We start from the raw sequence: 24847 nt of genomic DNA, 5'->3' as shown, positions 1-24847 counted from the left end.
CCTAACTGAGCCAGCCAGGTGTCTCATCATTTATCTAGTTTTAAATTTAAAGTTTAATGCTTATAACCATGTAAATGTTATCCACAATTATATTCATTGTGTAGTGGTTTTTTTTAATTTAATTTTTAAATGATGAGCTGAATTCTTACAGGTTGACAACATTTGGTTCCTTTATGTGATTAAAATGTTTGAGTTATGCTCAAAAAAATCATCTGCGTAGATAATCCTTCACAGTGTTCTGCATTTAGCATTGTTGTGATGAAGACTGAAGCAGGCAATTTTGCCACACTTACACATACTTGTTTTTCCTTAATTGTAAATTAATGTTAAAACAAAAATAATTTCTAGGCAGCTTTCTTTAATCTTATGAGAAGAAATGCTCTCTCATCCAGTCTACACAATTTTTCCTGGGTGTTCTACACCCCCTATAATGTCAACTTCTTTTCTTTTTCTTTAAGATAGCAACACTTCAAGTTTTTAAACCAGACTTCTGCTTCTCCAACACGTGTGTGTGTGTGTGTGTGTGTGTGTGTTTCTGGCCAAACTCTTTGAAAGGGCAGTTTCTCTCCCATTTGTTCATTAGCCCACAATAATTATTAAAAATTTTTTTTTAACATTTATTCATTTTTTGAGAGGCAGAGTGAGACACAGAGTATAAGCAGGGGTGTGGCAGAGAGAGAGGGAGATACAGAATGTGAAGCAGGCCCCAGGCTCTGAGCTGTCAGCACAGAGCCCGATGAGGGGCTTGAACTCACAAACTGTGAGATCATGACCTGAGCCAAAGTCGAATGCTTAACCAACTGAGCTACCCAGGCACCCCCACAATAATCGTTCTTAATCTGGCTTCCATCCCACTACTCCAATGGAATTACATTTGGTAAGGTCATCAGTAACCTTTAAAATTCTGGATCTAATTATTTGACATTGCTGATAATGTCCACACCCCTTTGGCATGAATTATAACAATTTCTCCTGCATCCTTAACTCTTCCCCTGTTAATATTACTGTCCTGACTCCTCTTCCTCTAGTCACACTTTCAGTGCTTTTATTTTCCTCCAAAATTTCTTTTTACACTTCACATGTTGTCATAATCACTCTTTCACATGATAACATTAGTGGGATATGGTAATAAAGTTACTTAAGTAAAACTATTCATTGAAGATGTTTTAAGTTGTTACAATATTAACTCATGATAGATATGAGCTGAAGTTGCAAAAAAGTAATGCATAAAGATAATGAAATAGAATATAATTAAAATTGGAAATAATTATACATCAGTGTGAGAATGGATAAGTAAAAATAGTATATGCATATGAAGCAGTAATATAATAATTAATGAATGAACTTAAGGTACATCGGTTGATATAGAAACATCTCAAATATATATGATTAAATACAAAAAGCTGGTCATAGAAAAAGACCTTCAGTATTCTAAATTTATATAAATTAAAAACATAAATAGTATTATAGATTTAAACATACACAAACTGGTAAGGGTAGATAAATACCAAATTCATAATAGTGGTTGCTTCTAGTAGGGAGAGGAATGGTTATGAGTGATAAAAAATAAATTTCAGTTTTATTAAATATGAATTAAATTATTATAAATTTAATACAATTTATTTTTATTAATAAATATAATTTTATAATATAATAAATATAATTTAATATAAATTAAAATATTAAATTTCAGCAAATATTAAATATTGCTTCTTAGGAGTTAAAATATCTTAATATGATAAAATATTAGTATTTGATAATCTTGGTTAAAGTGTTGCACAGGTGAATGTTACATGAGTCATTATATTCATTGATAATTTAAAACTTCTTTCACTTTAAAAAAAATAGTGTATAAGTGTGATAATATAAACAGGAAATATTTGGCTGTAAAGGGCAGCAGAAAACACAGGTAGAGGTTGAAATGGGATGTGGAATTAGGGGTGAAACACTTTTCAGAATGGGATTGCCTAGTGCATGTTTGTATGACTGCTGGAAACACCCAACAGAAAGGGAGTGATGAGTAAGACACAGAGTGCAATGACACAAATTTCAAATGACCCAAAGAGAGAAGTCCTTGAGAGGGCTGGAGGGAAGCGATAATGTTGGCACAGTAAGAACTCAGTAAATGTAGGCTGGATGAATGAGTAAATGACCCATTAAATGCTCTTAAGCAATCCCTCTGGGTGTGCCATAATTACCTTTCAACTGTCCAAAACAATTAAAAAGTTGGACCACTTTCCTCATGCTCACAAGTTCACTATGTTCTTTTTCTTTTAAAGCAAGGAATATACCTTTCTGTTTATAAGAGACAATAAAAGTATAGAGTTCGTTTTCAGACACTGGTTTATATATTTATTGAGCACTCAGATTCTAGATGTTGTAGGCATCAGAGAGACAGCAGTAAAAAGCATAGACAAATAACTCTATAATACATTATTAGGTGATGATGCAAGGAAAATCATATGTGGGTAAGATGACAGATGAGATGCAATGTTGGTTTGGTTGGGTGCTTAGGAAAATCCCTGTTAAGAGGTGACATTTAAACAATATTAAATAAAATGAGGGAAGGGGTCCATGTAACTGGAGAACTTACTTCAGTAACTTCTTTTGAGGGGCGCCTCGGTGGCGCAGTCGGTTAAGCGTCCGACTTCAGCCAGGTCACGATCTCACGGTCCGTGAGTTCAAGCCCCGCGTCAGGCTCTGGGCTGATGGCTCGGAGCCTGGAGCGTGTTTCCGATTCTGTGTCTCCCTCTCTCTCTGCCCCTCCCCCGTTCATGCTCTGTCTCTCTCTGTCCCAAAAATAAATAAAAAACGTTGAAAAAAAAATTGAAAAGTATAAAGGGTCCATTTTGGTCTTCACATGTCCTTCACAAGGGAAGGGATGAGGTTGTTAGATGGCAGTTCTTTTTTTCTTACAGCCTGGACATGTTCCTCAGCCTGTTTTGGTTTCCTGTGCTTCCGGCAGTGGAACATTCTAATTCCAAGCTCATTTTCATCATTTTTGTTACCTCTTTTATCTTTTCAAACACCAGGATTGTGTTTTTTTTTCCTTTTAATTTAAACACTTCACTGAGGTTGGGTAGAAGACATATTTATCTCTTGTATTAAAGTTACCCAACAGGTTATTTTAGTCTGAAGTTTTTCCTTATCGTAGGGAAGTTTTTACTATAATATATTTGATCATCTCTTCTCTATTTCTTTTTACATATTAAAGGAATCTTGTCTCCTGATCAACGAAAAATTTACACTTGGACCAAGGACTCATTCCTTTAAATTTACACTCAGGAGCCTTTTCTATCATCCGTTATCTCTTTTTCTCCTCTCTCCAGCCTCTGTTCTTGCATATTTATCATACACATGTGCTTGCCATTCACACCTGCATCAAGAACTCTTTAATGCATTTTATTATTTGCATACAAAAGTAATAGTGTCATCAGCTCCAAGTTTCTTGATTCCATTCAATCTACTTCTTTTTGACTTCTAATAGCATTCTCAAGTTCATTGAGAATGAGAGATTCTAGTTACCAACTCTAAGATATTTTCAAATTTGTATTATTTGATACCTTTTAAAGCCTACCCTTTTGCTTGAAATTCCTTCTGTTACCTCTTGGGAAACAGCTATCTTGTTTTATTTCATCAGAAATCAGTGGTAGATTGGTCTTAATTTCCTTTGTAGTTTTCTCTGCCTTCACTTCACTTAAGTGTTTGTTTTCACAGAGTATTATTTTTATTTTTCTTCTCTTCACTTCAAATTTTGACCTAGGCAAGTATACTTAATCCAATTATTTCAAGTATACAATAACTTCCAAATTTATAGCTCATTTAGAATGATTCTGTTGAGCTCCAACAGTCTCTTGAAATGTTTGTGTCCTAAAGGCAACTAAAAATAATAGGTAAAAAAGAAATGGCTCCTTACAATCTTTTCTTCCAATCAAATCTGCTACCTCTTTCTTTCTAAGTCCTGGTTAATATATTTAATCCACAACTAGTTTCCTGAAAAATCATCTGGATCCATTCTAGATTTTTCTGTTTCAATAGCCTCTAATCCAAATCATACTAAATCATCCTGATTTCTATCTAATTAATAGAGTTTAAAACCTACTCTTTTCAAATCATATCTTCAATGCCCTTGTTCACCTGGAATAAAGTAATATAGTCATAGTCTTTTGGTTTCCACTGTTGATCTCTTCTAACCCATACTACACATAGCCTCTAGGTTAACATTTACAAAACACAAAACTAATCATATCGATCAAGTCATATTGACTTTCACTGTTTTATTTAAGTTAAAAATCTGAATTGTTTAAAATAGTATACAAGGCCAACAGACACATGAAAAGATGCTCAATGTCACTCCTCATCAGGGAAATACAAATCAAAACCACAACGAGATAGCACCTCACGCAGGTCAGGGTGTCTAAAATGAACAAATCAGGAGACTAAAGATGCTGGTGAGGATGTGGAGAAACAGGAACCCTCTTGCACTGGTGGGAATGCAAACTGAACTGGTGCAACCACTCTGGAAAAGAGTGTGGAGGTTCCTCAAAAAATAAAAATAGATCTACCCTATGACCCAGCAAGAGCACTGCTAGGAATTTACCCAAGGGATACAGGAGTGCTGATGCATAGGGGCACTTGTACCCCAATGTTTATAGCAGCACTTTCAACAATAGCCAAATTACGGAAAGAGCCTAAATGTCCATCAACTGAAGAATGGATAAAGAAGATGTGGTTTATATATACAATGCAATACTACTTGGCAATGAGAAAGAATGAAATCTGGCCATTTGCCGCAACATGGATGGAACTGGAGAGTGTTATGTTAAGTGAAATAAGTCAGGCAGAGAAAGACAGACACCATATGTTTTCACTCATATGTGGATCCTGAGAAACTTGACAGAAGAGAGTTTCTGTCATGGGGGAGGGGAAGGGGAAAAAAAAGTTACAGAGAGGGAGGGAGGCAAACCATAAGAGACTTAAATACTGAGAACAAACTGAGGGATGATGGGGACTGGGGGAGAGGGGAAAGTGGGTGATGGGCATTGAGGAGGGCACCTGTTGGGATGAGCACTGGGTGTTGTATGGAAACCAATTTGACAATAAATTATATTTAATGTAAAATAAAATACTATACAAGTTCCTATTATGTTTACTGACAGTCTCTATAGTCTGATCTCTTTCTGCTCCATTTCTTAAAAAAATATCATTTCTCTTCATATTAATTAACCCTGAATGTGTCATGCTTGCTTCTGATTTAAGTTGCTCATGGTATTACATCTACCTGAAATTATTTATCCTCCTCTTTCCTAGATATCTCCCACTCATCCCTCACAGCAGAGCATGGAAACACCTCTAGAAAGACTTCCCTGATATCTATACACTTCCATTTCCCATACTATTGCTTGGGTTATCAATAATATCTTGTATTTCCATGGTGACTCCAGGGAACCATTATCAGAGCATTTGTGGTGTGATATTCTTTTTCACCGTTATTTTTTGCTAATGTATCTATCTCTCCCTACTAGATGTTAAGCTACTTAATATCAGGAATATATCCTTTTTAAATGTTTTAGTTTGAAATAATTTTAGGCTTACAGAAGTCTTACAAAAATCACTCACCCAGTTTTCTTTGATCTAAACATCTTGCATACCACAGCATATTTATCAATACTAAGAAATTAGCATTGTTATAATAGTAGTAATTAAACTGAAGACCTTATTCAGATTTCCTCAGCAGTTCCACTATGGCTTTTCACTTTACATCTCTCAATTGCAAACTCCAGCCTCCTGTGTAGTCACCAGATTGTACCTTATTCTGTTTCCTTAGTCATTCTTTCACCCACACTGAGTCTTTCAAACATGTTTTTACATTTCCCATCAAGTGTTAACCTTTTCCTGTTCTGTTTTTCCTTCCTGATTTATACAGTTTTATTTCTGTACAATATCTTATTTGGGTTCCTATATGGAGGGTAAATTGCCACACATGACCAAACCACCATGGATAGCTAGTGGTACAATCATGTAGAGTATTATAGAATAAAAATGAGCTTGGTTTGGTGTGAAAATAGAAAAAAATGGGAAGAGCTAACATTCTGCATTTGAATGAGATACTGAAGAAACAAGGGTCTGACAATGCCCAAGAACTCCAATTCGTTGAAATGTTGTTCTGTGTAGTTGATTAGAAAATATTTATAAATCACATGGCGGGGGATGATGTGGACAAATCATCTATGTCTGTCTGTCTGTCTATCTATCTATCTATCTATCTCTATGAATTAATTACTATTCTCCTCTTGAAGCTGAGGACCTAGCAGAAGATAACTAAATCTGTTATTCACATTCATATGTAACAGTAAGTGAAAATACAGAAAGTCTTTCTTTTTTTTTAATTTAAAAAAAATATTTATTTATATTTGAGAGAGACAGAGACAGAATGTGAGTGGATTAGGGGCAAAGAGAGAGAGGGAGACACAGAATCCAAAGCAGGCTCCAGGCTCCGAGCTTGTCAGCACAGAGCCTGAGCCTGATGTGGGCCTTGAACTCATGGGCCGTGAGATCATGACCTGAGCTGAAGTCGTACACTCAACGGACTGAACCACCCAGGGGCCCTCTGGAAAGTCTTTGAGTCTGGCCCTTGTTTGGTAATATTTTTCTACAAACAGTATTTAAGTAAGAAAGTAACAGAAAATAGAGACAGCAAGGGAAGCTACTCTACAAGGGAACCAAATCATTTAGTATAATCATTTAGCACAAGGGCTGCGATTTTTTTTTCTATAAAAGCCCAGACAATAAATATTTTAGGCTTTGTGGCCAAACAAATAGTTACAACTATACAACTTTGTCATCATAGCAGGAAAATAGCCAGACAATACCTAAACAGATGGACATTACTGTGTTCCAATAAAACTTTATATACAAGAATAGGTAGAAGGCTAGATTTGGCTCAGGGGTGGTAGTTTATCAACTCATAATTTAGCACAAATAGGTTATATGTAAGAAGAAATCATTTTCACAGTACACAATAATTTAAGGACAACAGGATGAATGCTAGAAGCACTTAAAGTCCAAGTGCTGTTTCCTAATTCACTATTTGGCATTCCCCACCATAGAAATGAAAACAAACCAATCATCTATAAACCACGGATTTTAGCAATAATTTAAGTGACATTAAGGGATCTTACAAGCCATAAGAAATACTGTAATGCTTTTGCTATAATGATTTGCTATAATGATTTTCTTTTAAGCAATAACTTAATTTTGTCCATTTGTCAATGAGCATATAAAAATGATTGAATTTTGTTCGTATTTTCTTCGTATTTCTATTCGTTATTTAGCATTTCACTAGGAAGAGAGGGTCAAAAGGAGACAGTTTGTCCTGTTATCCTGTGTATAGATAAGGAATTCCTTATATATCCCTTACTCTTTAATCCTTCCAGCAGGTAGGATATTGCCATGAAATGCTCTTAAAGAGAAAAAAATAAAGCAAAAAAAAAAAAAAAAACCCTAAAGCATCTTTCTGTATGTTACTATTATTCAGTATTGGTGATGATGTTAACAGTAGTAGAGGGTAAAGTGGTGGGACTAAGTTATTCTAATTTGCCTTTTTTTTTGTCTCTTGTTTTTATTTTTTACTTTTTGTTTGTTTTTATTTTTTATTTAAATTACTTTGATACGCGTTTGCATTTGGGGGCAGAAAAGGAGAAAGTAGTATATAGTAGGAATAAAATTGTCATAAAATCTTTTTGCATTCTGATAACATATTGAAAATAATAGTACTAATATAACTTAGATGCTTTGGCCAAATTTATAACATGGAAGAGATGAGTAAAGTAGCATTATCCTTTAGGGGAAGCTCTGTAATTTCTTAAGTATGAAACCATTTCTATTTCTAAACTCTTTCCTAATGTTCCCTCTTGTACCAAGACTTTGGCTATGAAAGACTGGAAATGTTTTGAAATGAGAAAATTACATGATTTATGGAATTAAATTTTAATAAGCCCAGATTATTCTTCCAAATTATTCCTAAAAGTGAGCATCTGGCCATTAACTAGTCTAGCATGTTATTTTCTGAAATCCACTCTTCAGTTTCCTATATATGGCATGGTTGTGAAAACCGACTAGAAGCCTTGGCTACAGAAATTCAAACACCCTGAATTGGGGGGAACTCTTCAGTGATCGTAACAATATAGACACTTTTAGAAACAAGACTAATGTGGAGTGAATTTGGGGAAGTCTCTAGAAGAAAAATATATGACATATATTTACTAAACTAGTGTTAAGTACTTTAAAACAGAATGAGTATAGTTGAAGAACAGATTTGAATTTTGTTTATTTATTTATTTATTTATTTATTTAATGTTTATTTATTTTTGAGACAGAGAGAGACAGAGTATGAACGGGGGAGGGGCAGAGAGAGAGGGAGACACAGAATCGGAAGCAGGCTCCAAGCTCTGAGCCATGAGTCCAGAGCCCAACGCGGGGCTCGAACTCGCGGACTGTGAGATCGTGACCTGAGCTGAAGTCGGACGCTTAACCGACTGAGCCACCCAGGTGCCCCCAGATTTGATTTTAATAGCATAAATAGACACCAAGAATGTCATGCTGCTACGAAATGGATAAAAAAATTTTCAACTGGAACCTTGACCAACAAGTGACTTTTCCATCAATATGAATTTAAAATGCACCTCTGGGGAAGAGAGGGAAGATGGCGGCGTAGGAGGATGCTGGGCTCATCGCACGACCAGCTGATCACTTAGATTCCACCTACACCTGCCTAAATAACCCAGAAAACTGCCAGAGGATTAGCAGAACAGAGTCTCCAGAGCCAAGCGCAGACGAGAGGCCCACGGAAGAGGGGCCCCTCCTGAAGTGGATCACCTAAGGAGAAGCGAGCTAAGCCTGCCCCTCCTGCCCCCGTGCACCTTGCCTACCCACCCCAGCTAATACGCCAGATCCCCAGCACCACAAGCCTGCCAGTGTGCAAGTAGCCCAGACGGGCCACGCCACCCCACAGTCAATCCCGCCCCTAGGAGAGGGGAAGAGAAGGCACACACCAGTCTGACTGTGGCCCCAGCGGTGGGCTGGGGGCAGACATGAGGTCGGACTGCGGCCTCGCCCACCAACTCCAGTTATAAACCACAGCACAGGGGAAGTGCCCTGCAGGTCCTCACCACTCCAGGGACTATCCAAAATGACCAAACAGAAGAATTCCCCTCAGAAGAATCTCCAGGAAATAACAACAGCTAATGAACTGATCAAAAAGGATTTAAATAATATAACAGAAAGTGAATTTAGAATAATAGTCATAAAATTAATCGCTGGGCTTGAAAACAGTATAGAGGACAGCAGAGAATATCTTGCCACAGAGATCAAGGGACTAAGGAACAGTCACGAGGAGCTGAAAAGCGCTTTAAACAAAATGCAAAACAAAATGGAAACGACGACGGCTCGGATTGAAGAGGCAGAGGAGAGAATAGGTGAACTAGAAGATAAAGTTATGGAAAAAGAGGAAGCTGAGAGAAAGAGAGATAAAAAAATCCAGGAGTATGAGGGGAAAATTAGAGAACTAAGTGATACACTAAAAAGAAATAATAGACGCATAATTGGTATCCCAGAGGAGGAAGAGAGAGGGAAAGGTGCTGAAGGGGTACTGGAAGAAATTATAGCTGAGAACTTCCCTGAACTGGGGAAGGAAAAAGGCATTGAAATCCAAGAGGCACAGAGAACTCCCTTCAGACGTAACTTGAATCGATCTTGTGCACGACATATCATAGTGAAACTGGCAAAATACAAGGATAAAGAGAAAATTCTGAAAGCAGCAAGGGGTAAACGTGCCCTCACATATAAAGGGAGACCTATAAGACTCGTGACTGATCTCTCTTTTGAAACTTGGCAGGCCAGAAAGGATTGGCACGATATCTTCAGTGTGCTAAACAGAAAAAATATGCAGCCGAGAATCCTTTATCCAGCAAGTTTGTCATTTAGAACAGAAGGAGAGATAAAGGTCTTCCTAAACAAACAAAAACTGAAGGAATTTGTCACCACTAAACCAGCCCTACAAGAGATCCTAAGGGGGATCCTGTGAGACAAAGTACCAGAGACATTGCTACAAGCATAAAACATACAGACATCACAATGACTCTAAACCCGTATCTTTCTATAATAACACTGAATGTAAATGGACTAAATGCACCAACCAAAAGACATAGGGTATCAGAATGGATAAAAAACAAGACCCATCTATTTGCTGTCTACAAGAGACTCATTTTAGATCTGAGGACACCTTTAGATTGAGAGTGAGGGGATGGAGAACTATTTATCATGCTACTGGAAGCCAAAAGAAAGCTGGAGTAGCCATACTTATATCAGACAAACTAGACTTTAAATTAAAGGCTGTAACAAGAGATGAAGAAGGGCATTATATAATAATTACAGGGTCTATCCATCAGGAAGAGCTAACAATTATAAATGTCTATGCGCCGAATACCAGAGCCCCCAAATATATAAAACAATTACTCATAAACATAAGCAACCTTATTGATAAGAATGTGGTCATTGCAGGGGACTTTAACACCCCACTTACAGAAATGGATAGATCATCTAGACACACGGTCAATAAAGAAACAAGGGCCCTGAATGATACATTGGATCAGATGGACTTGACAGATATATTTAGAACTCTGCATCCCAAAGCAACAGAATATACTTTCTTCTCGAGTGCACATGGAACATTCTCCAAGATAGATCATATACTGGGTCACAAAACAGCCCTTCATAAGTTTATAAGAATTGAAATCATACCATGCATACTTTCAGATCACAATGCTATGAAGCTTGATAATCAACCACAGGAAAAAGTCTGGAAAACCTCCAAAAGCATGGAGGTTAAAGAACACCCTACTAACGAATGAGTGGGTCAACCAGGCAATTAGAGAAGAAATTAAAAAATATATGGAAACAAATGAAAATGAAAATACAACAATCCAAATGCTTTGGGACGCAGCAAAGGCAGTCCTGAGAGGAAAATACATTGCAATCTAGGCCTATCTCAAGAAACAAGAAAAATCCCAAATACAAAATCTAACAGCACACCTAAAGGAAATAGAAGCAGAACAGCAAAGGCAGCCTAAACCCAGCAGAAGAAGAGAAATCATAAAGATCAGAGCAGAAATAATATAGAATCTAAAAAAACTGTAGAGCAGATCAACGAAACCAAGAGTTGGTTTTTTGAAAAAATAAACAAAATTGACAAACCTCTAGCCAGGCTTCTCAAAAAGAAAAGGGAGATGACCCAAATAGATAAAATCATGAATGAAAATGGAATTATTACAACCAATCCCTCAGAGATACAAACAGTTATCAGGGAATACTATGAAAAATTATATGCCAACAAATTGGACAACGTGGAAGAAATGGACAAATTCCTAAACACCCACACGCTTCCAAAACTCAATCACGAGGAAATAGAAAGCTTGAACAGACCCATAGCCAGCGAAGAAATTGAATCGGTCATTAAAAATCTCCCAACAAATAAGAGTCCAGGACCAGATGGCTTCCCAGGGGAGTTCTACCAGACGTTTAAAGCAGAGATAATACCTATCCTTCTCAAGCTATTCCAAGAAATAGAAAGGGAAGGAAAACTTCCAGACTCATTCTATGAAGCCAGTATTACTTTGATTCCTAAACCAGACAGAGACCCAGCAAAAAAAGAGAACTACAGGCCAATATCCCTGATGAATGTGGATGCAAAAATTCTCAATAAGATACTAGCAAATCGAATTCAACGGCATATAAAAAGAATTATTCACCATGAACAAGTGGGATTCATTCCTGGGATGCAGGGCTGGTTCAACATTCGCAAATCAATCAATGTGATACGTCACATTAACAAAAAAAAAGAGAAGAACCATATGATCCTGTCAATCGATGCAGAAAAGGCCTTTGACAAAATCCAGCACCCTTTCTTAATAAAAACCCTTGAGAAAGTCGGGATAGAAGGAACATACTTAAAGATCATAAAAGCCATTTATGAAAAGCCCACAGCTAACATCATCCTCAACGGGGAAAAACTGAGAGCTTTTTCCCTGGGATCAGGAACACGACAGGGATGCCCACTCTCACCACTGGTGTTTAACATAGTGCTGGAACTTCTAGCATCAGCAATCAGACAACAAAAGGAAATGAAAGGCATCAAAATTGGCAAAGATGAAGTCAAGCTTTCGCTTTTTGCAGATGACATGATATTATACATGGAAAATCCGACAGACTCCACCAAAAGTCTGCTAGAACTGATACATGAATTTAGCAAAGTTGCAGGATACAAAATCAATGTACAGAAATCAGTTGCCTTCTTATACACTAACAATGAAGCAACAGAAAGACAAATAAAGAAACTGACCCCATTCACGATTGCACCAAGAAGCATAAAATACCTAGGAATAAATCTAACCAAAGATGTAAAAGATCTGTATGCTGAAAACTATAGAAAGCTGATGAAGGAAATTGAAGAAGATATAAAGAAATGGAAAGACATTCCCTGCTTATGGATTGGAAGAATAAGTATTGTCAAAATGTCAATACTACCCAAAGCTATCTACACAGTCAATGCAATCCCAATCAAAATTGCACCAGCATTCTTCTCAAAACTAGAACAAGCCATCCTAAAATTCATATGGAACCACAAAAGGCCCCAAATAGCCAAAGTAATTTTGAAGAAGAAGACCAAAGCAGGAGGCATCACAATCCCAGACTTTAGCCTCTACTACAAAGATGTAATCATCAAGACCGCATGGTATTGGCACAAAAACAGACACATAGACCAATGGAATAGAATAGAAACCCCAGAACTAGACCCACAAACGTATGGCCAACTAATCTTTGACAAAGCAGGAAAGAACATCCAATGGAAAAAAGACAGTCTCTTTAACAAATGGTGCTGGGAGAACTGGACAGCAACATGCAGAAGGTTGAAACTAGACCACTTTCTCACACCATTCACAAAAATAAACTCAAAATGGATAAAGGACCTGAATGTGAGACAGAAAACCATCAAAACCCTAGAGGAGAAAGCAGGAAAAGACCTCTCTGACCTCAGCCGTAGCAATCTCTTACTCGACACATCCCCAAAGGCAAGGGAATTAAAAGCAAAAGTGAATTACTGGGACCTTAGGAAGATAAAAAGCTTCTGCACAGCAAAGGAAACAACCAACAAAACTAAAAGGCAACCAACGGAATGGGAAAAGATATTTGCAAATGACATATCTGACAAAGGGCTAGTAGCCAAAATCTATAAAGAGCTCACCAAACTCCACACCCGAAAAACAAATAACCCAGTGAAGAAATGGGCAGAAAACATGAATAGACACTTCTCTAAAGAAGACATCCGGATGGCCAACAGGCACATGAAAATATGTTCAACGTCGCTCCTTATCAGGGAAATACAAATCAAAACCACACTCAGATATCACCTCACGCCAGTCAGAGTGGCCAAAATGAACAAATCAGGAGACTATAGATGCTGGCAAGGATGTGGAGAAACGGGAACCCTCTTGCACTGTTGGTGGGAATGCAAATTGGTGCAGCCGCTCTGGAAAGCAGTGTGGAGGTTCCTCAGAAAATTAAAAATAGACCTACCCTATGACCCAGCAATAGCATTGCTAGGAATTTATCCAAGGGATACAGGAGTACTGATGCATAGGGGCACTTGTACCCCAATGTTACTAGCAGCACTCTCAACAATAGCCAAATTATGGAAAGAGCCTAAATGTCCATCCACTGATGAATGGATAAAGAAATTGTGATTTATATACACAATGGAGTACTACGTGGCAATGAGAAAGAATGAAATATGGCCTTTTGTAGCAACGTGGATGGAACTGGAGAGTGTGATGCTAAGTGAAATAAGCCATACAGAGAAAGACAGATACCATATGTTTTCACTCTTATGTGGATCCTGAGAAACTTAACAGAAACCCATGGGGGGGGAAAAAAAAAGAGGTTAGAGTGGGAGAGAGCCAAAGCATAAGAGACTGTTAAAAACTGAGAACAAACTGAGGGTTGATGGGGGGTGGGAGGGAGGGGAGGGTGGGTGATGGGTATTGAGGAGGGCACCTTTTGGGATGAGCACTGGGTGTTGTATGGAAACCAATTTGACAATAAATTTCATATATTAAAAAAATAAAAAAAAATGCACCTCTGTTTATAGCAGCCAGCAGAGAGAATGCAATTACAGACAGTATAGCCCACAAAGAGTTAATTATTATGGAAAGACAAAATGTTGTAGAATTGTGCATTCATTTCTTTTAATGAAAACTTTTTTGCATTTTTATGCCCTCCTTATTCATAGTTATGAGTACTTAAATTAAAGGAAGCTTTAAGTTGGTTAAAACAAACACCTACAAAAAATAGTAAAGAGTGAATAACGGACTGGAAATGAAGGACACAGCCAACAACATTGGATATGGTGAATGAGTCACTTGGACCTCCCAGAAAAGATCAGGAAATCTAGAATTTGGATGGAATAAAATAGAGGCTTCTTGATTAATCATATATGATAAGAGTTTCCACCAAGTTGTTAGAGAGACATAGGAAATATAAATCATAACTAAGTATCTAGCAAGCAAAGAGAGAAGCATAAATAACTATCATAAATAACTATCTAGCAAGCAAAGACAGAAAGAAATAACAACAATAACACAAAACCCAGCACACCCAGATAATTCACAGGGAAATTCTATTAAACTTAAAAGACCGATAATTCCAATGATAGCAAATTAAGGAAAACTTAAATGAATTCTGTAAAAACAATATAAAATTGATAATTAAACTGGATAAATAACATATCAAAACTTGATAGATTAATCTCACTATAAATATTCATGAAACATCCTGAAAATTCCTAAAGAGAATAAAAACAAACTGAATCCACTATCTACATTAGTAAACAATGCATCTTGACTAAATGGAAAAGGATGTTGACAAAATCCAATGTCAATTTCCAACTAAAATGATTAGCAAAATACAAATTGTTGGACACTTACACACATACACATACACATAATTATTCAATGGAGAAATACTAGTGACAATCCCACTAAGGTCAGGGACAGGGCAATATTCTGACAATTTCTACTGCTATGGAACATTTTTTGGAGATATTAGCTGCTATGATTAAAGAAAAATCAATAAAAGCCATAATAATTAGAAAAAGAATACAACGAGTTATATTTGTAGATGATAAAATAATATACCTAAAACTTCAGGACTAGCTCCTATACACAAGGGAAAAATAATTTGGTAATGTACCATGATATAAAATACATCTACAAAAATGAATAAGAAAGCAACAGGTACTCTCATTCATTGCCGTCTTTCACTTTGGAAGACCGTTTTGCAGTTTCTCCTAAAGTTAAACATAAAGTTAACCCAGGAATCACACTCCTAGTTGTTTACTCAAGTAAACTGTAAAATATGTCCACACAAAAGTCTATATGCTAATGTTTGTTGCAGCCTTAGTTATAATAACAAAAAACACAAACAGATGAAAAAAAAGTGGAAGGAACCAAGATGTCCTTCCACAGCTTCAATGGGTGAATGGATAAACAAACTGTGGTACATCCATACAACAGAATAGTATTTAGCCATAAAAGTAATGGGTCATTGATTCATGCAGTAACATACATGAAAATTTATTCTGCAAAGAGAAAGAAGTTAGACCAACAACATATTTTATGATTCTTTTCATGTGATGTTTCAGAATAGACAAATTTTGTAAGGACAGAAAATATCAGTGGTTGCCAGAGAGTAGAGGACTAGGGTGGTTGTTAACAAACTGAATGAACAAGAGAATTTTAAAGTGAAGGAACTAATCTGTATGGAACAGGAGTAGTAAATGCCATACCAATGAACTGTACATTATAAAAGAGTGAAATTTAATATACACCAACTAAAACAACAAGAAATCAACCACTACTGAATGGAATGCACTTTGACAAAAGAATATAACAATATTACAAATGTATGGCATAACTTCACATAAATGATTGGGGTAAAAAAGGAGCTGATGCAATTAATTTTGTAAAATGATGTTTTGACTGGATAATGTAAGTGTAAAAACTAAAGAAATTATACCGAAATACTTTACTCTAGTTGGCAAATTTGTTTCTCATAGAGATATGGGTTAACAACTCTGAACTACTTTTCAAGCATATGAGGGCTAAACAAACATGTAAGTAAGTGGTGGGAGCCAAGTTTCTTACTATCAGAAAGGGAAATTACAAGTAAGTGAGAAAATAGGCTGGAATAAAATTTGTGGTATTGGATTAGAGTCAAAGATATCAGTACGTACTTATATTAAGATTGATGGATAGATACAGAAATGATTGTGTGTGTGTGTGTGTGTGTGTGTGTGTGTGTGTGTGTGTGGTTTAATATACACTGAGAGGTCCTAGAAGCAATAACACCCAAGTAGTAACAAACAAACCTAACGTCCTGATCTTGGTTCCTAAAAACTATCCTCTCATTAAATGAACCAGGTCCTTGGAGAAATGACTGACTCCAGGTGGGAACAGAAGAGTAAAATGTAAGCCTGGATTCTACTTTTATGTCCGAAGTTTGATATACAACTTACTTCAGAAAGTAAGGAAGTGCTTAAAAATGTAGAAGTAGTTTGAAGAACCTTTACTGGTTCAATGTGGGACAATTTTAGCATGAAAATAATTATGATAATAATGGATTTTAACATAATGAATTAAAATGAATGCATTAATCCACATGGGTAATTTTTAGAAAATAAATTAAACCACTAGGCAAGAATAAAAAACTCTTTATGGAAGGTGGGTTAACTAATTAATGTAGAAGAAATGGCCATTGGCTAAATTGTATGGGGGAATGGGATATTCACTCAGTCTCAGTATCACCCCACAGATTACATGTTAAGTAGATTGGGAAAGATACCTTTATAATGGATACCATCTTAACTAAGTAATTAAACTCAACATCACCAATAATGGGATAACATTGACATCATGTAGCATTTTTGCCAACATTTAAAAAATCTAAATCTAATCAGAATGAAGCAATTAAACATTCTAATTTGAGACTCATTCTGTAAAATGTCTGGCCTGGATTCTCAAAAAATAAAATAAAATAAAATAAATGTACTGAAAACCAAAAAAGGCTTAGAAATGGTTTCAGTTTAAAATAACCTAAAGAAACATGATACTTAAATACAATATGATATGTGAATTTTCCAATACAACTTCAATGGACATTATTGAGAAAATTGAGAAATTTTGAATAAGGTCTTTATAATAGAGTGTGCTGTCAATGCTAAATTTCCTTAGGCATGATCATTGTATTGGGCTTAGGCTTATGTAAAAAAATGGCATTGTTCTTAGGAAGCAAAGCTAAAATGTTTAGGGGAGAGGTGTCATAATGGTCCAGAAAAAGAAAAGATTCCTTTCTCCATCATCTATCTGTCAACAGAGACAGGAGCGAAGAAAGAGAGATAGAGACAGACCAAAATATAGAAACAAATATAAAATACATGTGACAAAATGTTAATAATTGATGAACCTACGTGAAGATATATGAGTGTTTACTACACTAGTCTTTCAGCTTTGCTAGAGGTATGAAGTATCTAAAAACAAGTTTTGGAAAAATAATATATTAACATTTATTTCACTTTTTGTGTATTTTTGAGCAGTGAGACTAATATTCTCTGAAAATCTTAGAAGGAATCCTGATACATAGGGGCACCTGGGTGGCTGAGTCAGTTAAGCATCTGACTCTTGATACTGGCCCAAGTTATGATCTCACAGTTCATGAGTTTGAGCCCAGCATCAGGCTCCATGCTGATATTGTAGATCCTGCTTGGGATTCTCTCTCTTCTCTCTCTGCCCCTTGCCTGCTCCCTAGCTCTCCCTCTATCTCTCAAAAATAAATAAATAAATAAATAAATAAATAAATAAATAAATAAATAAATAAATAAATATTTAAAAAAGAAAGAACTCTGATATATAAACAGTTATAGCAATTTACTGGGTTGCAGCAGGTCTCCCAGGCAACCACCAACTTGTCCTTTCATTCATGGTCTCTGAGATAACTTTAAGGAAACCTATGTCTTTAGACCCTTTTTAATTAAAAATAAACTTACCATTTTGTTACACCATTTAAAGTGGCAGAAAAATATGCAGTCTTTGTAAGAGGATTTTCAATAAAATCCTTTAAAAATGTTTACATTTGACACTTAAAGGGATATTACTCCAACTTTGGGGAAATAGTCACTTAAAAACAATATCACTAATGTACACCGCTAACGTACAACTGGCAACATTCTCATTACTTTGCATGAATAATCCATAAATCCAATCACAGACCTGTAAAACAAATTTTTAGTTTTCAAAAATAAACTCAATGATAGTTATATTGATAGTAAATGACAAAGCCAATGTTCAACCAATATGTTTGTTTTAAATCATTTGCTCTTATCTATACATACAAAGAAATCCTAATTTTTTAAAAATTTTAGGATGCAAGATTATACAATATGGTTTAACATTTGAAAAATAAGGCATACTAATATAAGACAAAATTAAATTGGGTTCTTTCCACTCTACCTACTAAGTTTTGGAATTGCTTTTGAAAAGATCTGGTCTACTGAGGTCCTGTCTATAGGAATAAAAAAACTTGACAGAGTATTTGAATGAGGGGCTCTATAGTCAGGTAGTTCCATAACTTGTCTTTAGTGGAGTTAATTTCTCAAAACTAAGATATTGGAACGAGACAGGTTTTACCTTACAATATTCATACTTTGCTCTTATTTTCCAAATAATCACCACAGAATGTTCTATTGATCTTTGTTGATAAATTAAATTCTCTAGATACCACAGTGTGTATTATATTGGCATCTTAAGGTGTTCATAACTTGTACCCTTACTGTACATTAGTCTTTATATACTACTGTAATAAATAGAAATTTCAAAGAGAATGAGATAAATACCTCCTCTCTTACATACAGCATACTCTCCCTCTCATACATGCAACTTGATTTTTAACAAACGTAAGCTTCAGTAGCACTTCTTAATTTTTTAGATTGTTGGTAATTGTATATTCACTGTTTGTTTAGTACACTGGTAAGAATAAGTTTTAAAAAATATAAATAAAGCTGGTAAATGTTATATGTATTTTATTCAAAGTTAAAGATTTTTTCATTTTGTATCCTAACTAACTCAGTAAGGAAAAGTGGTTTCTAAACAACAAAGTGAGGGTAATACAACTATCTAAAGGAAATGTTTACAAAAAATACATGCTGGTGGAGCATCTGAAAAATATTGATCTTAGCAAATGGAACAACACATTGATCTCGGAAGAATAAAGGGGCACTGAGAGCCATAAAAACAGTTGGAGAGGAATCTTAGCAATAAAGAAGGGCACATCCTACTGACAGAATTGAAGGAAGGTTGAAATGTGAAAGCACAGAAATATTTTAAGGCGAAATCACAAGGTAGTTTTAATTTGAAAGTATAAGGCAAGGTCATCAGTGAATAATAAAGTATGAATGTTTTAAGGAAAGCCCTGAAGTGAAGAAAAAGTGCTCAGCTAGGTGGATTTTAGTTTTAGCTAAGTATATAAATAGTGAGGATTTGAGAAATCACTAGATACCATGGAGATTAAGTTTTCTTATATGTAAAATAAAGAGCAGTGATAGCCACACTCCAGTCATAGGACTGCTACAAAGATCCATCGGGGATATTGTTAAGCAATACATATTCTTGAATCTTTCTCCCAGAGGAATTCTGTTTTAGGCAGCATCAGATTTGGAATGCATTGGATCAAACAGCTGTTAAGGTCTAAATAGCCAGCATACTTCCCAAGATATATTCTATTAAACAAACGAACAAACAAACAAAAAGCAGAATCATGGAAAATTCCAGGCCACACTGAGAACAACAGAATATGGTAAGCTTTTCTTATTAGAAAATAGATAAAATGAAACTGTGGTGTTCCTGCATATTTTCGTGAATCTCTCTTATGCATACACTTGTTATTTAATCTGTTAGCCTAGAAAAGTATTCTTGAATCTTGCTTCTCTGTCATTCCACCTCCCTCATTAACACCCAACACCCACACAGAATTAGTAAGTCCCGCTAATTCTACCCACTTTTCTACCAAATCTTTCTTGCCCCCAATCCCCAAAACTAATGTCCAGTTCACATACCTCTGATCTCTTATCTGGACCAGGGTGATAATCCTCCACCTCTTTTCTACACTCCCAGTCTCACATCTTGAGCCCATACTACTGAAACAATGCTCTTTTTAGTCCTCACAAAATCTGCTTGAAGTGTTAGAGGAGCTTCCAATTTCTACAGGACAAAGTTTCCTCAGAGTTTTCCTCCTGCCATGGAGAGTGATCCATTGATATATCAGTCAATTTACTTGTTCAAAACCAGCATTTTAAGTGGAGTAAGATAGAATGGAATAAACTAAAAAGAATAGAGTAGAATATACATAAAACACCTGAATATTTTGATTTAATATTTTGTGAAATGTTAAGTTTTTATGTCTCTATGCTTGTATAATATAAAAAGTATGCTTCTATGAGTTGTGTTTTTAAAGAGTTTGATGAGCACTTCCGTAGATCATATACAGCCTTTCATAATCTTGCCTTTGTCTGCTTTGTACCCTAAGACCTCAAAGTTTCAGCCATTCTGTAGGTGAATGAATAAGCTATACTCTTTTGCACCTAGGGACAATCTCATAACATTCCCCTGATGAAATATTTCCTCTCACACCTTCCTATTACCTTGGGAAACTATTACTCATTTTTCAATATGTAGCTCAAATATCTTTTGCTCTGTGAGTCTTTCCAGACATTCTCCTCCTTGTGATCTCTAATTCCTCATCTCCTGTTGGCTGTTTTGATCTGGTCTAAAATAGGTTGATGCAGAACTGTTAGGGTCCTTTTCTGTTTGACCTCCAACAGTGTGAGTTAGATGATAGATTATTATTTTCCAGTAACTTGAAACTAGTTAGGCTGCAAGCAAACTTTCCAACCAAATTCCTCAAGAACTTATTAAACAGTCATACAAAAAATCCTGGCTTTCCATTTCTGGGGGGATTGAAAACCCTTTCTTAGAAAGTTGTATAAAGCAAATGTGACAATATTCAAATCATATATAAAGGAGACCAAGACTCATCTGGAAGAATTTGTTGGAACCAAGCTTGGAGAACAATGTTTCAGTGTACAGAACATATATGAGGCTGGTTAGATTCTTATGTCAATTAATGCAGGTTGGAGGGGTATCTCTAAAAATCTTTGGTCCAGATAATGTATTTCCAATATGGTTAATTATACCAATGAGAACCCATTTCTAACAATCATTAACTAATAAGCATTAATTTTACAAATGAAAACCCATTACAGTTATGCAAAATAGCAAATCCTCTTTTTTTAATCAAGTTAAGGATAGCAGAGGCTTGTAGCTATTTCTGAAGAGTGACATTTCACATTTAAGTGTATCTGACATTCACCCCTGGAATGTGAGTTTCAGATCAGGGAATTCCTTAAACTGTAACTTAAACCATTATTTACCTGATACCTCACTGTCTATGACTGAAGTATTTTAAACTAAATTATAGACGTCATTACACAAAAAATTATTATAATATATCTTGACTGTTGGGAAATCATGGTAGATTTTATTTTATTTTATTTTATTATTTTATTTTATTTTTATTTTTTTCAATATCCTTCCTTGTTTATTTTTTTATATTTATTTTATATTTATTTTTTTAAATATGAAATCTATTGTCAAATTGGTTTCCATACAACACCCAATGCTCATCCCAATAGGTGCCCTTCTCAATGCCCATCACCCACTTTCCCCTCCCTACCACCCTTCATCAACCCTCAGTTTATTCTCAGTTTTTAAAAATTAACTCAGTTCACAAGTGCTCTAGTAATGATGAGTATGTAAGACCAAAGTGTGTGTAGGGGCATCTGTTCATAAGAATATGTTACCACTAAAAAGAACATGGCTTAAAATTCACACAACAAACCAAACCAAACAACAACTTACAAAAGATTTCCCTGAAGAGATTTTCAGACTGTTAAAGTCTGTAGTCCATGTCATGACAAATTAAATAATTCTTTCTTCTAGGTTACCAAAGCATTATGTACATTTGACTACTGCAGCTTTTGTAATTGTTTGAATAGGATGCTTTATCTTCACATTTGAGTAAGTTTTCCAGAGTAAGCATGTAGGAATATGAAAGTGACTGGGAATCCCTCACTTCCATGCACCGAATTAAGTTTCTAAGAAATTTTTCTCTGTGTCTGATAGACCCATAAGGCAGAGGAGGGTTATAAGAAGAGGTCAGAGGCGGTGAAAAGAAGTGATTGGTGAAGAAATTTCTTTAGAGGAAGTTGTTACTATAATCACAGTTCACACTCTCTTTTTGGAGAAGGGGAGGAGGTAGTAACCTATGGAAATGCCAAGGTTAGGTGCCTAATTCATAACTAATGGAAAACAAACAGACAGTGGACTGAGGACTTTCAGAGGGTGAGGGAAGGTCGGACTAATTGCTTTGGTAGTAGAGCCAGAGAGTAAGAGCTGCTGTACTAGATTGGGGAAATATAATGAAAACCAAAATATTCTCGCAGACCAGGAAACCTCTCCACGAAAGTAGGAGATAAAACAATTTTACTATTGAATAAGCATTAAATCAGATATGAAGCCCAACACAGGCAGTTCACTAAACAGATCGCAAAGACAGAAAGAAAACTCACCCTATTTACAGCCAAGCAGATACAACCCATTTCATATATGATCTCAAGATAAATAACTAGTCCTCAAATAAGAGGACTATCTATCCTCATCTATCACATGTAGTCATCTATCACACGTAAGCATCCTAGATTCACTTGATATTGGGGTGACCCTCTGAGTTAGTGATTTGGCTTTATCCGAAGGAAAAGTAAACTTTTTATATCTTTATGACAGAAAGTAGTTTTGTAATGTGATGCTCAGCAGTCCACCTAGAAGTTAGGCTCCTTGACTGCCACCGTGGAAGAAAGATGTCTTCCTTGATTACATTTCAGTGAGATGACCACCATGTTCTCCAGAAAGACACTTTTGGTTTTTAACACTGGCAAGTGGCTTATTTAGCCTTTTAAAAAAGTTTACACAAATCTCAAAGGGATAGAGAAAGAATTTACAATTATAAGTTTTCTGAAGAGAATGTTCTGAAAGAAGAGGAGGGGGCCTTTTCCCTTTTGGCACCATGGAAAATTATTGTTTTTATTTATTTATTTTTATTTTGTTTTGTTTTTCCTTCTATATTTCTGTTTACACTTACTGAACTGGAATCAGCCTGCTTACCTAAAATCTGTTGGGACAAGGGATGGATGAATGCTTCCTATTGACCAGCTGTGGCCCAGAAAGAGAAATCTATATGTGGTTGGTGACTGCATGTCCTGTCCTATAGGATCATGTGGGAGAAGAGGGGAACCTGAGCAGAAAGACTTAAAAGTGTCACATTTGATGCCCAGGGGCTGTCGAAGGAACCCCTAATGGTAGCCAGGTGCTTCTGCCCACCTCAAGGAAGTGTTGGAAAGAAGGCCCTGCAAAAAAATACATCAAGAGCACAGACGGAAAGAATCGGCTTTTCTTATCTACTAGGCCCACCCAGGGAAGCTAGTTAAATATATAAGGCCCAAGAGGGTGAAAATAGGCAGGAGCTGTCCTATCCCCTTATTCTTCCCTTCTCCCTAGGTTTTACAGCTGTCAAGCTCATTGACTGCGAAAGAATGGAGATGAAGTCTGAGGGAGAGAGTAGAAATCTCCCCCTCTCGTACTGCAAATGTCCAACCTGAGACAAGCCTGTAAAGAAGTGATTTCCTGCTTTCCAGATGTATGCATATATGTTTACTTATCTTCCTGATTATAAATTTAATCCATGTTCATTATATAAAATACAAAAATAGGAGAAAGAAAAAGAGAAAAAAGATAGAAGTTATTTATTATTCCTACATAATGAAACGTTTAGTGTATAAAATGAAATTTTAATTCTCATATCTATAAAATTATATATTCTGCTATCATTCATTAACAATGCAGAACAATAGTTAAGGGTATATGCCTTGGACTTTCAAAACTGAGCCCAGTCATTTAATAGTTGTATGACATTGGGCAATTTATTTAACTTCTCCATTCCCCAAATTTCTTACATATAGAATGAGGCTTAAAAAACATACATAATTGACTTGTTATGAAGATTAGTACCAGCAAATTACTGTAAAGCATTTATTGAAGAACCTGATATATAATACATGATCCACACCAAACCTAACATTATTAAGAAATCACAAGAATTTTCTGACATTCTTGAATACTTATACACTATTGAAAATAAAAAGTGTTTGCTAAGAAGGGTATGTTCTCACCATACACATACACACACACACACACACACACACACACACACACACAATGGTAATTATGTGAGATGACAGAGGTGTTAACCTATTGTAGTAATCATTTTGTAATATATGTGTATATCAAATTATCACATTGTACCCATTAAATTCATATGTTATATGTTAATTATATCTCAATAAAGCTGGAAAAAATACATAAAGAAGAAAAAAGAAAATGAAGAGAAAATTCATCTACCTGAATATAGATTTACTATAATTTTCAAATTTTCTCATCTTAAAATTTCTGCTGTAATTTATATGCTGCTTAAAATTCTTATATATACATTTTGTGGTCATTTCTGATTATTTCCTTTGAATAATTTACAACAAATAGAATTACTATGACAAAAGATAATAATTTTCAAAAAA

This window comes from Neofelis nebulosa, chromosome 4 (genome assembly GCF_028018385.1).
Source record: "Neofelis nebulosa isolate mNeoNeb1 chromosome 4, mNeoNeb1.pri, whole genome shotgun sequence".
Taxonomy (NCBI): Eukaryota; Metazoa; Chordata; class Mammalia; order Carnivora; family Felidae; genus Neofelis; species Neofelis nebulosa.
The sequence above is the reverse complement of the archived record's forward strand: the minus strand, read 5'-3'. Positions refer to the sequence as shown.